This window comes from Camelus dromedarius, chromosome 23 (genome assembly GCF_036321535.1).
Source record: "Camelus dromedarius isolate mCamDro1 chromosome 23, mCamDro1.pat, whole genome shotgun sequence".
Lineage (NCBI taxonomy): Eukaryota > Metazoa > Chordata > Mammalia > Artiodactyla > Camelidae > Camelus > Camelus dromedarius.
The window spans coordinates 31042661-31062991 of NC_087458.1; positions in this window are offsets into that span (position 1 = coordinate 31042661).

Genomic DNA, 20331 nt, shown 5'->3' on the forward strand with positions numbered 1-20331 from the left:
AAACTCCAATCCATACATATATATGGGGAGGTACTAGCTCCAACCCAGTTTTACACTGAAAACTGCAGGAAATTCAAACCGGCACTAGGAAATAGACTGAGAAACCAGAGTACAAGTTTCTCCTGCAACCCGATCCCTTTGTGCTAGATGAACGAACGTCTCTCCAAATGCTCAGTTCTGAGAGATAAGTGTGTGTTAAAGCCGTCCTTCACCTAGCTTGTTGGGAACACAAAGTTCCTTTTCAGTTGCAAACTCCACTCCATATATATATATGGGATGGTACTAGCTCAAACTCGGTTTTACAGTGAAAAACGCAGGAACTTCAAACCGGCACTAGGAAACAGACTGAGACACCAGAGTAAAAGTTTCTCCTGCAAACAGTTCCGTTTCTGCTAGATGAACGAACGTCTCTCCACATGTTCACTTCTGAGAGATAAGTGTGTGTGAAAGCCGACCTTCACCTAGATTGTTAGGAACACAAAGTTCCTTTTCAGTTGCAAACACCACTCCATATGTATATATAGGGTGGCACTAGCTCCAACTAGGTTTAACAGTGAAAACTGCAGGAACTTCAAACCGGCACTAGGAAACAGACTGAGAAACCAGAGTAAAAGTTTCTCCTGCAACCCGTTCCCTTTGTGCTAGATGAACGAACGTCTATCCACATGCTCAGTTCTGAGAGAAAAGTGTGTGTGAAAGCCGTCCTTCACCTAGCTTGTTGGGAACACAAAGTTACTTTTCAGTTGCAAACACAAATCCATACATATATATGGGGAGGTACAAGCTCCAACTCGGTTTTACACTGAAAAATGCACTAACTTCTAACCGGCACTAGATAACAGACTGAGAAACCAGAGTAAAAATTTCCCCTGCAACCAGTTCCCTTTGTGCTACATGAAAGAATGTCTCTCCACATGCTCAGTTCTGAGACATAAATGTGTGTGAAAGCCGTCCTTCACCTAGCATGTTGAGAACACAAAGATTCTTTTCAGTTGCAATCTCCACTCCATACATATATATTTGGAGGTACTAGCTCCAACTCGGTTTTACAGTGAAAACTGCAGGAACTTCAAACCGGCACTAGGAAACAGACTGAGAAAACTGAGTAAAAGTTTCTCCTGCAAACCGTTCCCTTTGTGCTAGATGAATGAATATCTCTCCACATGCTCAGTTCTGAGAGATACGTGTGTGTGAAAGCTGTCCTTCACCTAGCTTGATGGGTACACAAAGTTTCTTTTCAGTTGCAAAATCCACTCCATACATATATATGGGGAGGTACCAGCTCCAACTCGGTTTTACAGTGAAAAGTGCAGGAACTTCAAACCGGCACTAGGAAACAGACTGAGAAACCAGATTTAAAGTTTCCCCTGCAACCCGTTCCCTTTGTGCTAGATGAACGAATGTCTCTCCACATGCTCAAGTCTGAGAGATAATTGTGTGTGAAAGCCGTCCTTCAGCTAGCTTGTTGGGAACAGAGAGTTTCATTTCAGTTGCAAACTTCACTCCAAACATATATATGGGGAGGTACTAGCTCCAACTCGGTTTAACAGTGAAAACTGCAAGAACTTCAAACCGGCACTAGGAAACTGTCTGAGAAACCAGAGTAAATGTATCTCCTGCAACCCGTTCCCTTTGTGCTAGATGAACGAACGTCTCTCCACATGCTCAGTTCTGAGAGATTAGAGTGTGTGAAATCCGCACTTCACCTAGCTTGTTGGGAACACAAAGTTTCTTTTCAGTTGCAAAATCCACTCCGTACATATATATGGGGAGGAACTATCTCCAACACAATTTTACAGTGAAAACTGCAGGAACTTCAAACCGGCACTAGGAAACAGACTGGGAAAACAGAGTAAAAGTTTCTCCTGCAAACAGTTCACTTTGTGCTAGATGAACGAACGTGTCTCCACATGCTCAGTTTTGAGAGATAAGTGTGTGTGAAAGCCGTCCTTCAGCTAGCATGTAGGGAACACAAAGTTTCTTTTCAGTTGCAATCTCCACTCCATACATATATATGGGGAGGTACGAGCTCCAACTCGGTTTTACAGTGAAAACTGCAGTAACTTCAAACCGGCACTAGGAAACAGAATGGGAAACTAGAGTAAAAGTTTCTCCTGCAACCCGTTCCCTTTCTGCTAGATGAACGAACGTCTCTCCACATGCTCAGTTCTCAGAGATAAGTGTGTGTGAATGTCGTCCTTCACCTAACTTGTTGGGAACACAAAGTTTCTTTTCAGTTGCAAACTCCACTCCATACATATATATGGGGAGGTACGAGCTCCAACTCGGTTTTACAGTGAAAACTGCAGTAACTTCAAACCGGCACTAGGAAACAGACTGAGAAACCAGAGTAATAGTTTCTACTGCATCCCGTTCCCTTTGTGTTAGATGAACAAACGTCTCTCCACATGCTCTGTTCTGAGAGATAAGTGTGTGTGAAAGCCGTCCTTCACCTATCTTGTAGGGAACACAAAGTTTCTTTTCAGTTGCAAAATCCACTCCATACATATATATGGGGAGGAACGAGCTCCAACTCGGTTTTACAGTGAAAACTGCAGTAACTTCAAACCGGCACTAGGAAACAGACTGAGAAACCAGAGTAAAATTTTCTCCTGCAAACCGTTCCCTTTGTGCTAGATGAACGAACGTCTCTACACATGCTCAGATCTGAGAGATAAGTGTGTGTGAAAGCCGTCCTTCACCTAGCTTGTTGGAACAAAAAGTTTCTTTTTAGTTGCAAACTCCAGTCCATATATATATATGGGGAGGTACTAGCTCCAACACGGTTTTACAGTGAAAACTGCAGGAACTTCAAACAGGCACTAGGAAACAGACTGAGAAACCAGAGTAAAAGTTACACTTGCAACCCGTTCCCTTTGTGCTAGATAAACTAACGTCTCTCCTCATGCTCATTTCTCAGAGATAAGTGTGTGTGAAAGCCGTCCTTCACCTAGCTTGTTCGGAACACAAAGTTTCTTTTCACATGCCAACACCAATCCATACATATATATGGGGAGCTACTGCTCCAACAAATTTTACAGTGAAAACTGCAGGAACTTCAAACCGGCACTAGGAAACAGACTGAGAAACCAGAGTAAAAATTTCCCCTGCAACCAGTTCCCTTTGTGCTACATGAAAGAACGTCTCTCCACATGCTCATTTCTGAGACATAAGTGTGTGTGAAAGCCGTCCTTCAGCTAGCTTGTTGGGAACAGAGAGTTTCTTTTCAGTTGCAAACTTCACTCCATACATATATATGGGGAGGTACTAGCTCCAACTCGGTTTTACAGTGAAAACTGCAGGAATTTCAAACCGGCAATAGGAAACAGACTGAGAAAACTGAGTAAAAGTTTCTCCTGCAAACCGTTCCCTTTGTGCTAGATGAACGAACATCTCTCCACATGCTCAGTTCTGAGAGATACGTGTGTGTGAAAGCCGTCCTTCACCTTGCTTGATGGGTACACAAAGTTTCTTTTCAGTTGCAAATTCCACTCCATACATATATATGGGGAGGTACCAGCTCCAACTCGGTTTTACAGTGAAAATTGCAGGAACTTCAAACCGGCACTAGGAAACAGACTGAGAAACCAGATTAAAAATTTCCCCTGCAACCCGTTCCCTTTGTGCTAGATGAACGAATGTCTCTCCACATGCTCATTTCTGAGAGATAATTGTGTGTGAAAGCCGTCCTTAATCTAGATTGTTGTTAACACAAAGGTTCTTTTCACTTGCAAACACCACTCCCTACATATATATGGGGATGTACGAGCTGCAACTCGGTTTTAAAGTGAAAACTGCAGTAACTTCAAACTGGCACTAGGAAACAGACTGAGAAACCAGAGTAATAGTTTCTACTGCATCCCGTTCCCTTTGTGTTAGATGAACGATCGTCTCTCCACATGCTCTGTTCTGAGAGATAAGTGTGTGTGAAAGCCGTCCTTCACCTAGCTTGTTGGGAACAAAAAGTTTCTTTTCACTTGCAAAGTACACTCCATAAATATATATGGGGAGGTACGAGCTCCAACCATGTTTTACAGTGAAAACTGCAGTAACTTCAAACCGGCGCTAGGAAACAGACTGAGAAACCTGAGTAAAAATTTTTCCTGCAACCCGTTCCCTTTCTGCTAGATGAACGAACGTCTCTCCACATGCTCAGTTCTGAGAGATAAGTGTGTGTGAAAGCCGTCCTTCACCTAGCTTGTTGGGAACAAAAAGTTTCTTTAACTTGCAAACACCTTTCCATACATATATATGGGGAGGTACGAGCTCCAACTCGGTTTTACAGTGAAAACTGCAGTAACTTCAAACCGGCACTAGGAAACAGACTGGGAAACCAGAGTAAAAGTTTCTCCTGCAACAAGTTCACTTTGTGCTAGATGAACGAACGTCTCTCCACTTGCTCAGATCAGAGAGATAAGTGTGTGTGAAAGCCGTCCTTCACCTAGCTTGTTGGAACAAAAAGTTTCTTTTTAGTTGCAATCTCCACTCCATACATATATATGGGGAGGTACTAGCTCCAACACGGTTTTACAGTGAAAACTGCAGGAACTTCAAACCGGCACTAGGAAACAGACTTAGAAACCAGAGTAAAAGTTACACTTGCAACCCGTTCCCTTTGTGCTAGATAAACTAAAGTCTCTCCTCATGCTCATTTCTCAGAGATAAGTGTGTGTGAAAGCCGTCCTTCACCTAGCTTGTTCGGAACACAAAGTTTCTTTTCACATGCCAACACCAATCCATACATATATACGGGGAGCTATTGCTCCAACAAAATTTTACAGTGAAAACTGCAGGAACTTCAAACCGGCACTAGGAAACAGACTGAGAAACCAGAGTAAAATTTTCCCCTGCAACCAGATCCCTTTCTGCTACATGAAAGAACGTCTCTCCACATGCTCATTTCTGAGATATAAGTGTGTGTGAAAGCCGTCCTTCAGCTAGCTTGTTTGGAACAGAGAGTTTCTTTTCAGTTGCAAACTCCACTCCATACATATATAAGGGAGGTACTAGCTCCAACTCGGTTTAACAGTGAAAACTGCAGAACTACAAACCGGCACTAGGAAACTGTCTGAGAAACCAGAGTAAATGTTTCTCCTACAACCCATTCCCTTTGTGCGAGATGAACGAACGTCTCTCCACATGCTCAGTTCTGACAGATAAGTGTGTGTGAAAGCCGCACTTCACCTAGCTTTTTGGGAACACAAAGTTTCTTTTCACTTCCAAACTCCACTCCATATATATATATGGGGAGGTACTAGCTCCAACCCAGTTTTATAGTGAAAACTGCAGGAAATTCAAACCGGCACTAGGAAACAGACTGAGAAACCAGAGTACAAGTTTCTCCTGCAACCCGATCCCTTTGTGCTAGATGAACGAACGTCCCTCCACATGCTCAGTTCTGAGAGATAAGTGTGTGTGAAAGCCGTCCTTCACCTAGCTTGTTGGGAACACAAAGTTCCTTTTCAGTTGCAAACTCCACTCCATAGATATATATGGGGTGGTACTAGCTCAAACTCGGTTTTACAGTGAAAAACGCAGGAACTTCAAACCGGCACTAGGAAACAGACTGAGAAACTAGAGTAAAAGTTTCTTCTGCAACCAGTTCCGTTTGTGCTAGTTGAACGAACGTCTTTCCACATGCTCAGTTCTGAGAGATAAGTGTGTGTGAAAGCCGTCCTTCACATAGCTTGTTGGGAACACAAAGTTCCTTTTCAGTTGCAAACTCCACTCCATAGGTACATATGGGGTGGTACTAGCTCCAACTCGGTTTTACAGTGAAAACTGCAGGAACTTCAAACCGGCACTAGGAAACAGACTGAGAAACCAGAGTAAAAGTTTCTCCTGCAACCCGTTCCATTTGTGCTAGATGAACGAACGTCTATCCACATGCTCAGTTCTGAGAGATAAGTGTGTGTGAAAGCCGTCCTTCAACTAGCTTGTTGGGAACACAAAGTTCCTTTTCAGTTGCAAACTCAAATCCATACATATATATTGGGAGGTACAAGCTCCAACTCGGTTTTACACTGAAAAATTCATTAACTTCTAACCGGCACTAGATAACAGACTGAGAAACCAGAGTAAAAATTTCCCCTGCAACCAGTTCCCTTTGTGCTACATGAAAGAAAGTCTCTCCACATGCTCAGTTCTGAGACATAAGTGTGTGTGAAAGCCGTCCTTCACCTAGCATGTTGAGAACACAAAGTTTCTTTTCAGTTGCAATCTCCACTCCATACATATATATTTGGAGGTACTAGCTCCAACTCGGTTTTACAGTGAAAACTGCAGGAACTTCAAACCGGCACTAGGAAACAGACTGAGAAAACTGAGTAAAAGTTTCCCCTGCAAACCATTCCCTTTGTGCTAGATGAACGAACATCTCTCCACATGCTCAGTTCTGAGAGATACGTTTGTGTGAAAGCCGTCCTTCACCTAGCTTGATGGGTACACAAAGTTTCTTTTCAGTTGCAAAATCCACTCCATACATATATATGGGGAGGTAACAGCTCCAACTCGGTTTTACAGTGAAAACTGCAGGAACTTCAAACCGGCACTAGGAAACAGACTGAAAATCCAGATTAAAAGTTTCCCCTGCAGCCCGTTCAATTTTTGCTAGATGAACGAATGTCTCTCCACATGCTCAGGTCTGAGAGATAATTGTGTGTGAAAGCCGTCCTTCAGCTAGCTTGTTGGGAACAGAGAGTTTCTTTTCAGTTGCAAACTTCACTCCATACATATATATGGGGAGGTACTAGCTCCAACTCGGTTTTACAGTGAAAACTGCAGGAACTTCAAACCGGTAATAGGAAACAGACTGAGAAAACTGAGTAAAAGTTTCTCCTGCAAACCGTTCCCTTTGTGCTAGATGAACGAACATCTCTCCACATGCTCAGTTCTGAGAGATACGTGTGTGTGAAAGCTGTCCTTCACCTAGCTTGATGGGTACACAAAGTTTCTTTTCAGTTGCAAAATCCTCTCCATACATATATATGGGGAGGTACAAGCTCCAACTCGGTTTTACAGTGAAAAGTGCAGGAACTTCAAACCGGCACTAGGAAACAGACTGAGAAACCAGATTTAAAGTTTTCCCAGCAACCCGTTCCCTTTGTGCTAGATGAACGAATGTCTCTCCACATGCTCAAGTCTGAGAGATAATTGTGTGTGAAAGCCGTCCTTCAGCTAGCTTGTTGGGAACAGAGAGTTTCATTTCACTTGCAAACTTCACTCCAAACATATATATGGGGAGGTACTAGCTCCAACTCGGTTTAACAGTGAAAACTGCAAGAACTTCTAACCGGCACTAGGAAACTGTCTGAGAAACCAGAGTAAATGTATCTCCTGCAACCCGTTCCCTTTGTGCTAGATGAACGAACGTCTCTCCACATGCTCAGTTCTGAGAGATTAGAGTGTGTGAAATCCGCACTTCACCTAGCTTGTTGGGAACACAAAGTTTCTTTTCAGTTGCAAAATCCACTCCGTACATATATATGGGGAGGAACTATATCCAAAACAATTTTACAGTGAAAACTGCAGGAACTTCAAACCGGCACTAGGAAACAGACTGGGAAAACAGAGTAAAAGTTTCTCCTGCAAACAGTTCACTTTGTGCTAGATGAACGAACGTGTCTCCACATGCTCAGTTTTGAGAGATAAGTGTGTGTGAAAGCCGTCCTTCAGCTAGCATGTAGGGAACACAAAGTTTCTTTTCAGTTGCAATCTCCACTCCATACATATATATGGGGAGGTACGAGCTCCAACTCGGTTTTACAGTGAAAACTGCAGTAACTTCAAACCGGCACTAGGAAACAGACTGGGAAACTAGAGTAAAAGTTTCTCCTGCAACCCGTTCCCTTTCTGCTAGATGAACGAACGTCTCTCCACATGCTCAGTTCTCAGAGATAAGTGTGTGTGAAAGCCGTCCTTCACCTAACTTGTTGGGAACACAAAGTTTCTTTTCAGTTGCAAACTCCACTCCATACATATATATGGGGAGGTACGAGCTCCAACTCGGTTTTACAGTGAAAACTGCAGTAACTTCAAACCGGCACTAGGAAACAGACTGAGAAACCAGAGTAAAAGTTACACCTGCAACCCGTTCCCTTTGTGTTAGATGAACGAACGACTCTCCACATGCTCAGTTCTGAGAGATAAGTGTGTGTGAAAGCCGCACTTCACCTAGCTTGTTGGGAACACAAAGTTTCTTTTCACTTGCAAACTCCACTCAATACATATAAATGGGGAGGTACTAGCTCCAACACTGTTTTACAGTGAAAACTGCAGTAACTTCAAACCGGCACTAGGAAACAGACTGAGAAACCAGAGTAATAGTTTCCCCTGCAAACCGTTCCCTTTGTGCAAGATGAACGAACGTCTCTCCACATGCTCAATTCTGAGAGATAAATGCGTGTGAAAGCCGTCCTTCACCTATCTTGTTGAGAGCACTAAGTTTCTTTTCACTTGCAAACTCCACTCCATACGTATATATGGGTATGTACGAGCTGCAACTCGGTTTTACAGTGAAAACTGCAGGAACTTCAAACAGGCGCTTGGAAACGGACTGAGAATCCAGAGTAAAAGTTTCTCCTGCAACCCGTTCCCTTTGTGTTAGATGAACGAACGTCTCTCCACATGCTCTGTTCTGAGAGATAATTGTGTGTGAAAGCCGTCCTTCACCTAGCTTGTTGGGAACCAAAAGTTTCTTTTCACTTGCAAACTACACCCCATACATATATATGGGGAGGTACGAGCTCCAACCCGGTTTTACAGTGAAAACTGAAGGAACTTCAAACCGGCGCTAGGAAACAGACTGAGAAACCAGAGTAAAGTTTATCCTGCAACCCGTTCCTTTGTGCTAGATGAACGAACGTCTCTCCACATGCTCAGTTCTGAGAGATAAGTGTGTGTGAAAGCCGTCCTTCAACTAGCTTGTTGGGAACACAAAGTTTCTTTTCAGTTGCTAACTCCACTCCATACATATATAAGGGGAGGTACGAGCTCCAACTCTGTTTTACAGTGAAAACTGCAGTAACTTCAAACCGGCACTAGGAAACAGATTGGGAAACCAGAGTAAATGTTTCTCCTGCAAACATTTCACTTTGTGCTAGATGAACGAACGTCTCTACACATGCTCAGTTCTGAGAGATTAGTGTATGTGAAAGCCGCCTTCACCTAGATTGTTGGGAACACAAAGTTTCTTTTCACTTGCAAACACCACTCCCTACATATATATGGGGATGTACGAGCTGCAACTCGGTTTTACAGTGAAAACTGCAGTAACTTCAAACCGGCACTAGGAAACAGACTGAGAAACCAGAGTAATAGTTTTTCCTGCAACCCGTTCCCTTTGTGCTAGATGAACGAACGTCTCTCCACATGCTCAGTTCTGAGAGATAAGTGTGTGTGAAAGCCGTACTTAACCTAGATTGTTGGGAACACAAAGTTTCTTTTCACTTGCAAACACCACTCCCTACATATATATGGGGATGTACGAGCTGCAACTCGATTTACAGTGAAAACTGCAGTAACTTCAAACCGGCACTAGGAAACAGACTGAGAAACCAGAGTAATAGTTTCTACTGCATCCCGTTCCCTTTGTGTTAGATGAACAAACTTCTCTCCACATGCTCTGTTCTGAGAGATAAGTGTGTGTGAAAGCCGTCCTTCACCTAGCTTGTTGGGAACAAAAAGTTTCTTTTCACTTGCAAAGTACACTCCATACATATATATGGGGAGGTACGAGCTCCAACCATGTTTTACAGTGAAAACTGCAGTAACTTCAAACCGGCGCTAGGAAACAGACTGAGAAACCAGACTAAAAATTTTTCCTGCAACCCGTTCCCTTTCTGCTAGATGAACGAACGTCTCTCCACATGCTCAGTTCTGAGAGATAAGTGTGTGTGAAAGCCGTCCTTCACCTAGCTTGTTGGGAACAAAAAGTTTCTTTTCACTTGCAAACCCCTTTCCATACATATATATGGGGATGTACGAGCTCCAACTCGGTTTTACAGTGAAAACTGCAGTAACTTCAAACCGGCACTAGGAAACAGACTGGGAAACCAGAGTAAAAGTTTCTCCTGCAACCAGTTCACTTTGTGCTAGATGAACGAACGTCTCTCCACATGCTCAGTTTTGAGAGATAAGTGTGTGTGAAAGCCGTCCTTCACCTATCTTGTAGGGAACACAAAGTTTCTTTTCAGTTGCAAAATCCACTCCATACATATATATGGGGAGGTACGAGCTCCAACTCGGTTTTACAGTGAAAACTGCAGTAACTTCAAACCGGCACTAGGAAACAGACTGAGAAACCAGAGAAAATTTTCTCCTGCAAACCGTTCCCTTTGTGCTAGATGAACGAACGTCTCTACACATGCTCAGATCTGAGAGATAAGTGTGTGTGAAAGCCGTCCTTCACCTAGCTTGTTGGAACAAAAAGTTTCTTTTTAGTTGCAAACTCCACTCCATACATATATATGGGGAGGTACTAGCTCCAACACGGTTTTACAGTGAAAACTGCAGGAACTTCAAACCGGCACTAGGAAACAGACTGAGAAACCAGAGTAAAAGTTACACTTGCAACCCGTTCCCTTTGTGCTAGATAAACTAACTTCTCTCCTCATGCTCATTTCTCAGAGATAAGTGTGTGTGAAAGCCGTCCTTCACCTAGCTTGTTCGGAACACAAAGTTTCTTTTCACATGCCAACACCAATCCATACATATATATGGGGAGCTACTGCTCCAACAAAGTTTTACAGTGAAAACTGCAGGAACTTCAAACCGGCACTAGGAAACAGACTGAGAAACCAGAGTAAAAATTTCCCCTGCAACCAGTTCCCTTTGTGCTACATGAAAGAACGTCTCTCCACATGCTCATTTCTGAGACATAAGTGTGTGTGAAAGCCGTCCTTCAGCTAGCTTGTTGGGAACAGAGAGTTTCTTTTCAGTTGCAAACTCCACTCCATACATATATATAGGAGGTACTAGCTCCAACTCGGTTTAACAGTGAAAACTGCAGAACTACAAACCGGCACTAGGAAACTGTCTGAGAAACCAGAGTAAATGTTTCTCCTACAACCCATTCCCTTTGTGCTAGATGAACGAACGTCTCTCCACATGCTCAGTTCTGACAGATAAGTGTGTGTGAAAACCGCACTTCACCTAGCATTTTGGTAACACAAAGTTTCTTTTCACTTCCAAACACCACTCCATAAATATATATGGGGAGGTACTAGCTCCAACCCAGTTTTATAGTGAAAACTGCAGGAAATTCAAACCGGCACTAGGAAACAGACTGAGAAACCAGAGTACAAGTTTCTCCTGCAACCCGATCCCTTTGTGCTTGATGAACGAACGTCCCTCCACATGCTCAGTTCTGAGAGATAAGTGTGTGTGAAAGCCGTCCTTCACCTAGCTTGTTGGGAACACAAAGTTTCTTTTCAGTTGCAAACTCCACTCCATAGATATATATGTTGTGGTACTAGCTCAAACTCGGTTTTACAGTGAAAAACGCAGGAACTTCAAACCGGCACTAGGAAACAGACTGAGAGACCAGAGTAAAAGTTTCATCTGCAACCAGTTCCGTTTGTGCTAGATGAACGAACGTCTTTCCACATGCTCAGTTCTGAGAGATAAGTGTGTGTGAAAGCCTTCCTTCATCTAGCTTGTTGGGAACACAAAGTTCCTTTTCAGTTGCAAACTCCTCTCCATAGTTATATATGGGGTGGTACTAGCTCCAACTCGGTTTTACAGTGAAAACTGCAGGAACTTCAAACCGGCACTAGGAAACAGACTGAGAATCCAGAGTAAAAGTTTCCCCTGCAACCCGTTCCATTTGTGCTAGATGAACGAACGTCTATCCACATGCTCAGTTCTGAGAGATAAGTGTGTGTGAAAGCCGTCCTTCACCTAGCTTGTTGGGAACACAAAGTTGCTTTTCAGTTGCAAACTCAAATCCATACATATATATGGGGAGGTACAAGCTCCAACTCGGTTTTACACTGAAAAATTCATTAACTTCTAACCGGCACTAGATAACAGACTGAGAAACCAGAGTAAAAATTTCCCCTGCAACCAGTTCCCTTTGTGCTACATGAAAGAAAGTCTCTCCACATGCTCAGTTCTGAGACATAAGTGTGTGTGAAAGCCGTCCTTCACCTAGCATGTTGAGAACACAAAGTTTCTTTTCAGTTGTAATCTCCACTCCATACATATATATTTGGGGTACTAGCTACAACTCGGTTTTACAGTGAAAACTGCAGGAACTTCAAACCGGCACTAGGAAACAGACTGAAAAACCAGATTAAAAGTTTCCCCTGCAACCCGTTCACTTTGTGCTAGATGAACGAATGTCTCTCCACATGCTCAGGTCTGAGAGATAATTGTGTGTGAAAGCCGACCTTCAGCTAGCTTGTTGGGAACAGAGAGTTTCTTTTAAGTTGCAAACTTCACTCCATACATATATATGGGGAGGTACTAGCTCCAACTCGGATTTACAGTGAAAAATGCAGGAACTTCAAACCGGCAATAGGAAACAGACTGAGAAAAGTGAGTAAAAGTTTCTCCTGCAAACCGTTCCCTTTGTGCTAGATGAACGAACATCTCTCCACATGCTCAGTTCTGAGAGATACGTGTGTGTGAAAGCCGTCCTTCACCTTGCTTGATGGGTACACAAAGTTTCTTTTCAGTTGCAAATTCCACTCCATACATATATATGGGGAGGTACCAGCTCCAACTCGGTTTTACAGTGAAAATTGCAGGAACTTCAAACCGGCACTAGGAAACAGACTGAGAAACCAGATTAAAAGTTTCCCCTGCAACCCGTTCCCTTTGTGCTAGATGAACGAATGTCTCTCCACATGCTCAGTTCTGAGAGATAATTGTGTGTGAAAGCCGTCCTTAATCTAGATTGTTGTTAACACAAAGGTTCTTTTCACTTGCAAACACCACTCCCTACATATATATGGGGATGTACGAGCTGCAACTCGGTTTCAAAGTGAAAACTGCAGTAACTTCAAACTGGCACTAGGAAACAGACTGAGAAACCAGAGTAATAGTTTCTACTGCATCCCGTTCCCTTTGTGTTAGATGAACGATCGTCTCTCCACATGCTCTGTTCTGAGAGATAAGTGTGTGTGAAAGCCGTCCTTCACCTAGCTTGTTGGGAACAAAAAGTTTCTTTTCACTTGCAAAGTACACTCCATAAATATATATGGGGAGGTACGAGCTCCAACCATGTTTTACAGTGAAAACTGCAGTAACTTCAAACCGGCGCTAGGAAACAGACTGAGAAACCTGAGTAAAAATTTTTCCTGCAACCCGTTCCCTTTCTGCTAGATGAACGAACGTCTCTCCACATGCTCAGTTCTGAGAGATAAGTGTGTGTGAAAGCCGTCCTTCACCTAGCTTGTTGGGAACAAAAAGTTTCTTTAACTTGCAAACACCTTTCCATACATATATATGGGGAGGTACGAGCTCCAACTCGGTTTTACAGTGAAAACTGCAGTAACTTCAAACCGGCACTAGGAAACAGACTGGGAAACCAGAGTAAAAGTTTCTCCTGCAACAAGTTCACTTTGTGCTAGATGAACGAACGTCTCTCCACATGCTCAGATCAGAGAGATAAGTGTGTGTGAAAGCCGTCCTTCACCTAGCTTGTTGGAACAAAAAGTTTCTTTTTAGTTGCAATCTCCACTCCATACATATATATGGGGAGGTACTAGCTCCAACACGGTTTTACAGTGAAAACTGCAGGAACTTCAAACCGGCACTAGGAAACAGACTTAGAAACCAGAGTAAAAGTTACACTTGCAACCCGTTCCCTTTGTGCTAGATAAACTAAAGTCTCTCCTCATGCTCATTTCTCAGAGATAAGTGTGTGTGAAAGCCGTCCTTCACCTAGCTTGTTCGGAACACAAAGTTTCTTTTCACATGCCAACACCAATCCATACATATATACGGGGAGCTACTGCTCCAACAAAATTTTACAGTGAAAACTGCAGGAACTTCAAACCGGCACTAGGAAACAGACTGAGAAACCAGAGTAAAAATTTCCCCTGCAACCAGATCCCTTTGTGCTACATGAAAGAACGTCTCTCCACATGCTCATTTCTGAGACAAAAGTGTGTGTGAAAGCCGTCCTTCAGCTAGCTTGTTTGGAACAGAGAGTTTCTTTTCAGTTGCAAACTCCACTCCATACATATATAAGGGAGGTACTAGCTCCAACTCGGTTTAACAGTGAAAACTGCAGAACTACAAACCGGCACTAGGAAACTGTCTGAGAAACCAGAGTAAATGTTTCTCCTACAACCCATTCCCTTTGTGCGAGATGAACGAACGTCTCTCCACATGCTCAGTTCTGACAGATAAGTGTGTGTGAAAGCCGCACTTCACCTAGCTTTTTGGGAACACAAAGTTTCTTTTCACTTCCAAACTCCACTCCATAAATATATATGGGGAGGTACTAGCTCCAACCCAGTTTTATAGTGAAAACTGCAGGAAATTCAAACCGGCACTAGGAAACAGACTGAGAAACCAGAGTACAAGTTTCTCCTGCAACCCGATCCCTTTGTGCTAGATGAACGAACGTCCCTCCACATGCTCAGTTCTGAGAGATAAGTGTGTGTGAAAGCCGTCCTTCACCTAGCTTGTTGGGAACACAAAGTTCCTTTTCAGTTGCAAACTCCACTCCATAGATATATATGGGGTGGTACTAGCTCAAACTCGGTTTTACAGTGAAAAACGCAGGAACTTCAAACCGGCACTAGGAAACAGACTGAGAAACTAGAGTAAAAGTTTCTTCTGCAACCAGTTTCGTTTGTGCTAGTTGAACGAACGTCTTTCCACATGCTCAGTTCTGAGAGATAAGTGTGTGTGAAAGCCGTCCTTCACATAGCTTGTTGGGAACACAAAGTTCCTTTTCAGTTGCAAACTCCACTCCATAGGTACATATGGTGTGGTACTAGCTCCAACTCGGTTTTACAGTGAAAACTGCAGGAACTTCAAACCGGCACTAGGAAACAGACTGAGAAACCAGAGTAAAAGTTTCTCCTGCAACCCGTTCCATTTGTGCTAGATGAACGAACGTCTATCCACATGCTCAGTTCTGAGAGATAAGTGTGTGTGAAAGCCGTCCTTCACTTAGCTTGTTGGGAACACAAAGTTCCTTTTCAGTTGCAAACTCAAATCCATACATATATATGGGGAGGTACAAGCTCCAACTCGGTTTTACACTGAAAAATTCATTAACTTCTAACCGGCACTAGATAACAGACTGAGAAACCAGAGTAAAAATTTCCCCTGCAACCAGTTCCCTTTGTGCTACATGAAAGAAAGTCTCTCCACATGCTCAGTTCTGAGACATAAGTGTGTGTGAAAGCCGTCCTTCACCTAGCATGTTGAGAACACAAAGTTTCTTTTCAGTTGCAATCTCCACTCCATACATATATATTTGGAGGTACTAGCTCCAACTCGGTTTTACATTGAAAACTGCAGGAACTTCAAACCGGCACTAGGAAACAGACTGAGAAAACTGAGTAAAAGTTTCCCCTGCAAACCATTCCCTTTGTGCTAGATGAACGAACATCTCTCCACATGCTCAGTTCTGAGAGATAAGTTTGTGTGAAAGCCGTCCTTCACCTAGCTTGATGGGTACACAAAGTTTCTTTTCAGTTGCAAAATCCACTCCATACATATATATGGGGAGGTAACAGCTCCAACTCGGTTTTACAGTGAAAACTGCAGGAACTTCAAACCGGCACTAGGAAACAGACTGAAAATCCAGATTAAAAGTTTCCCCTGCAGCCCGTTCAATTTTTGCTAGATGAACGAATGTCTCTCCACATGCTCAGGTCTGAGAGATAATTGTGTGTGAAAGCCGTCCTTCAGCTAGCTTGTTGGGAACAGAGAGTTTCTTTTCAGTTGCAAACTTCACTCCATACATATATATGGGGAGGTACTAGCTCCAACTCGGTTTTACAGTGAAAACTGCAGGAACTTCAAACCGGCAATAGGAAACAGACTGAGAAAACTGAGTAAAAGTTTCTCCTGCAAACCATTCCCTTTGTGCTAGATGAACGAACATCTCTCCACATGCTCAGTTCTGAGAGATACGTGTGTGTGAAAGCCGTACTTCACATAGCTTGATGGGTACACAAAGTTTCTTTTCAGTTGCAAATTCCACTCCATACATATATATGGGGAGGTACCAGCTCCAACTCGGTTTTACAGTGAAAATTGCAGGAACTTCAAACCGGCACTAGGAAACAGACTGAGAAACCAGATTAAAAGTTTCCCCTCCAAACCGTTCCCTTTGTGCTAGATGAACGAATGTCTCTCCACATGCTCAGGTCTGAGAGATAATTGTGTGTGAAAGCCGTCCTTCAGCTAGCTTGTTGGGAACAGAGAGATTCTTTTCAGTTGCAAACCCCACTCCATACATATATATGGTGAGGTACTAGCTCCAAACCAGTTTTACACTGAAAACTGCAGGAAATTAAAACCGGCACTAGGAAACAGACTGAGAAACCAGAGTACAAGTTTCTCCTGCAACACGTTCCTTTGTGCTAGATGTACGAACGTCTCTCCACATGCTCAGTTCTGAGAGATAAGTGTGTGTGAAAGCCGTCCTTCACATAGCATGTTGGGAACACAAAGTACCTTTTCAGTTGCCAACTCCACTCCATAGATATATATGGGGTGGTACTAGCTCCAACTCGGTTTTACAGTGAAAACTGCAGGAACTTCAAACCGGCACTAGGAAACAGACTGAGAAACCAGAGTACAAGTTTCTCCTGCAACCCGTTCCATTTTTCCTAGATGAACGAACGTCTCTCCACATGTTCAGTTCTGAGAGATAAGTGTGTGTGAAATCCGCACTTCACCTAGCTTTTTGGGAACACAAAATTTCTTTTCATTTGCAAACTCCACTCCATACATATATAAGGGGAGGTACTAGCTCCAACTCGGTTTTACAGTGAAAACTGCAGGAACTTCAAACCGGCACTAGGAAACAGACTGAGAAACCAGAGTAAAAGTTTCTCCTGCAACCAAATCCCTTGGTGCTAGATGAACGAACGTCTCTCCACATGATCAGTTCTGAGAGATAAGTGTGTGTGAAGCCGCCCTTCACCTAGCTTGTGGGGAACACAAAGTTTCTTTTCAGTTGCAATGTCCACTCCATACATATATATGGGGAGGTACTAGCTCCAACTCGGTTTTACAGTGAAAAGTGCAAGAACATCAAACCGGCACTAGGAAACAGACTGAGAATCCAGGGTAAAAGTTTCTCCTACAAACCGTTCCCTTTGTGCTAGATGAACGAACGTCTCTCCACATGCTCAGTTCTGAGAGATAAGTGTGTGTGAAAGCCGTCCTTCACCTAGCTTCTTGGGAACACAAAGTTTCTTTTCAGTTGCAAACTCCACTCCATACATATATATGGGGAGGTACAAGCTCCAACTGGGTTTTACAATGAAAACTGCAGGAACTTCAAACAGGCACTAGGAAACAGACTGAGAAACCAGAGTAAAAGATTCTTCTGCAAACCGTTCCCTTTGTGCTAGATGAACGAACGTCTCTCCACATGCTCTGTTCTGAGAGATAAGTGTGTGTGAAAGCCGTCCTTCACCTAGCTTCTTGGGAACACAAACATACTTTTCAGTGGCAAACTCCACTCCATACATATATAAGGGGAGGTACTAGCTCCAACTCGGTTTTACAGTGAAAACTGCAGGAACTTCAAACCGGCACTAGGGAACAGACTGAGAAACCAGAGTAAAAGTTTCTCCTGCAACCCGTTCCCTTTGTGCTAATTGAACGAACGTCTCTCCACATGCTCATTTCTGAGGGATAAGTGTGTGCAAAAGCCGTCCTTCACCTAGCTTGTTGGGAACACAAAGTTTCTTTTCAGTTGCAAACTCCACTCCATACATATATATGGGGAGGTACAAGCTGCAACTCGGTTTTACAGTGAAAACTGCAGGAACTTCAAACCGGCACTAGGAAAGAGACTGAGAAACCAGAGTAAAAGATTCTCCTGCAACCCGTTCCCTTTTTGCTAGATGAACGAACGTCTCTCCACATGCTCAGTTCTTAGCGATAAGTGTGTGTGAAAGCCGTCTTTCACCTAGCTCTTTCCGAACACAAAGTTTCTTTTCAGTTGCAAACTCCATTCCATACATATATATGGGGAGGTACAAGCTCCAGCTCGGTTTTACAGTGAAAACTGCAGGAATTTCCACCCGGCACTAGGAAACAGACTGAGAAACCAGAGTAAATGTTTCTCCTGCAAACCTTTCCATTTGTGCTAGATGAACGAACGTCTCTCCACATGCTCACATCTGAGAGATATGTGTGTGTGAAAGCCGTCCTTCACCTAGCTTGTTGGGAACACAAAATTTCTTTTCACTTGCAAACTCCACTCCTTACATATATATGGGGAGGTACTAGCACCAACTCGGTTTTACAGTGAAAACTGCAGGAACTTCAACCCGGCACTTGGTAACAGACTGAGAAATCAGAGTAAAAGTTTCTCCTGCAACCCGTTCCCTTTGTGCTAGATGAACGAACGTCTCTCCACATGCTCAGTTCTGAGGGATAAGTGTGTGCAAAAGCCGTTCTTCATTTAGCTTGTTGGGAACACAAAGTTTCTTTTCAGTTGCAAACTCCACTCCATACATATATATGGGGAGGTAATAGCTCCAACTCGGTTTTACAGTGAAAAATGCAGGAACTTCAAACCGGCACTAGGAAACAAACTGAGAAACCAGAGTAAAAGTTTCCACTGCAAATCGTTCCCTTTGTGCTAGATGAACGAACGTCTCTCCACATGCTCAGTTCTGAATGATAAGTGTGTGTGAAAGCCGTCCTTCACCTAGCTTGTAGGGAACACAAAGTTTCTTTTCAGTTGCAAACTCCTCTCCATGCATATATATGGGGAGGTACAAGCTCCAACTCGGTTTTACAGTGAAAACTGCAGGAACTTCAAACCGGCACTAGGAAAGAGACTGAGAAACCAGAGTAAAAGTTTCTCCTGCAACCCGTTCCCTTTTTGCTAGATGAACGAACGTCTCTCCACATGCCCAGTTCTTTGCGATAAGTGTGTGTGAAAGCCGTCCTTCACCTAGCTTGTTGCTAACACAAAGTTACTTTTCAATTGCAAACTCCACTCCATACATATATATGGGGAGGTACAAGCTCCAACTCGGTTTTACAGTGAAAACTGCAGGAAATTCAAACCGACACTAGGAAAGAGACTGAGAAACCAGAGTAAAAGTTTCTCCTGCAACACGTTCCCTTTGTTCTAGATGAACGAACGTCTCTCCACATGCTCAGTTCTGAGAGACAGCTGTGTGTGAAACCCGACCATCACCTAGCTTGTTGGGAACACAAAGTTTCTTTTCAGTTGCAAACTCCTCTCCATACATTTATATGGGGAGGTACTAGCTCCAACCCGGTTTTACAGTGAAAACTGCAGGAACTTCAAACCGGCACTAGGAAACAGACTGAGAAACCAGAGTAAAAGTTTCTCCTGCAAACCGTTCCCTTTGACCTAGATGAATGAACGTCTCTCCACATGCTCAGTTCTGAGAGATAAGTGTGTGCAAAAGCCGTCCTTCACCTAGCTTGTTGGGAACACAAAGTTTCTTTTCATTTGCAAACTCCATTCCATACATATATATGGGGAGGTACTAGCTCCAACACGGTTTTACAGTGAAAACTGCAGGAACTTCAAACCGGCACTAGGAAACAGACTGAGATACCAGAGTAAATGTTTCTCTTGCAACCCGTTCCCTTTGTGCTAGATGAACGAACGTCTCTCCTCATGCTCAGTTGTGAGTGATAAGTGTGTGCGAAGGCCATCCTTCACCTAGCTTTTTGGTAACACAAAGTTTCTTTTCAGTTCCAAAATCCACTCCATACATATATATGGGGAGGTACCAATTCAAACTCGGTTTTACAGTGAAAATTGCAGGAACTTCAAACCGGCACTAGGAAACAGACTGAGAAACCACAGTAAAAGTTTCTCCTGGAAGCCGTTCCCTTTGTGCTAGATGAACGAACGTCTCTCCACATGCTCAGTTCTGAGAGACAATTGTGTGTGAAAGCCGTCCTTCACCTAGCTTGTTGGGAACACAAAGTTTCTTTTCATTTGCAAACTCCTCTCCATACATTTATATGGGGAGGTACGAGCTCCAACTCGGTTTTACAGTGAAAACTGCCGGAACTTCAAACAGGCAATAGGAAACAGGCTGAGAAACCAGAGTAAAATTTCTCCTGCAACCCGTTCCCTTTGTGCTAGATGAAGGAACGTCTTTCCACATGCTCATTTCTGAGAGATAA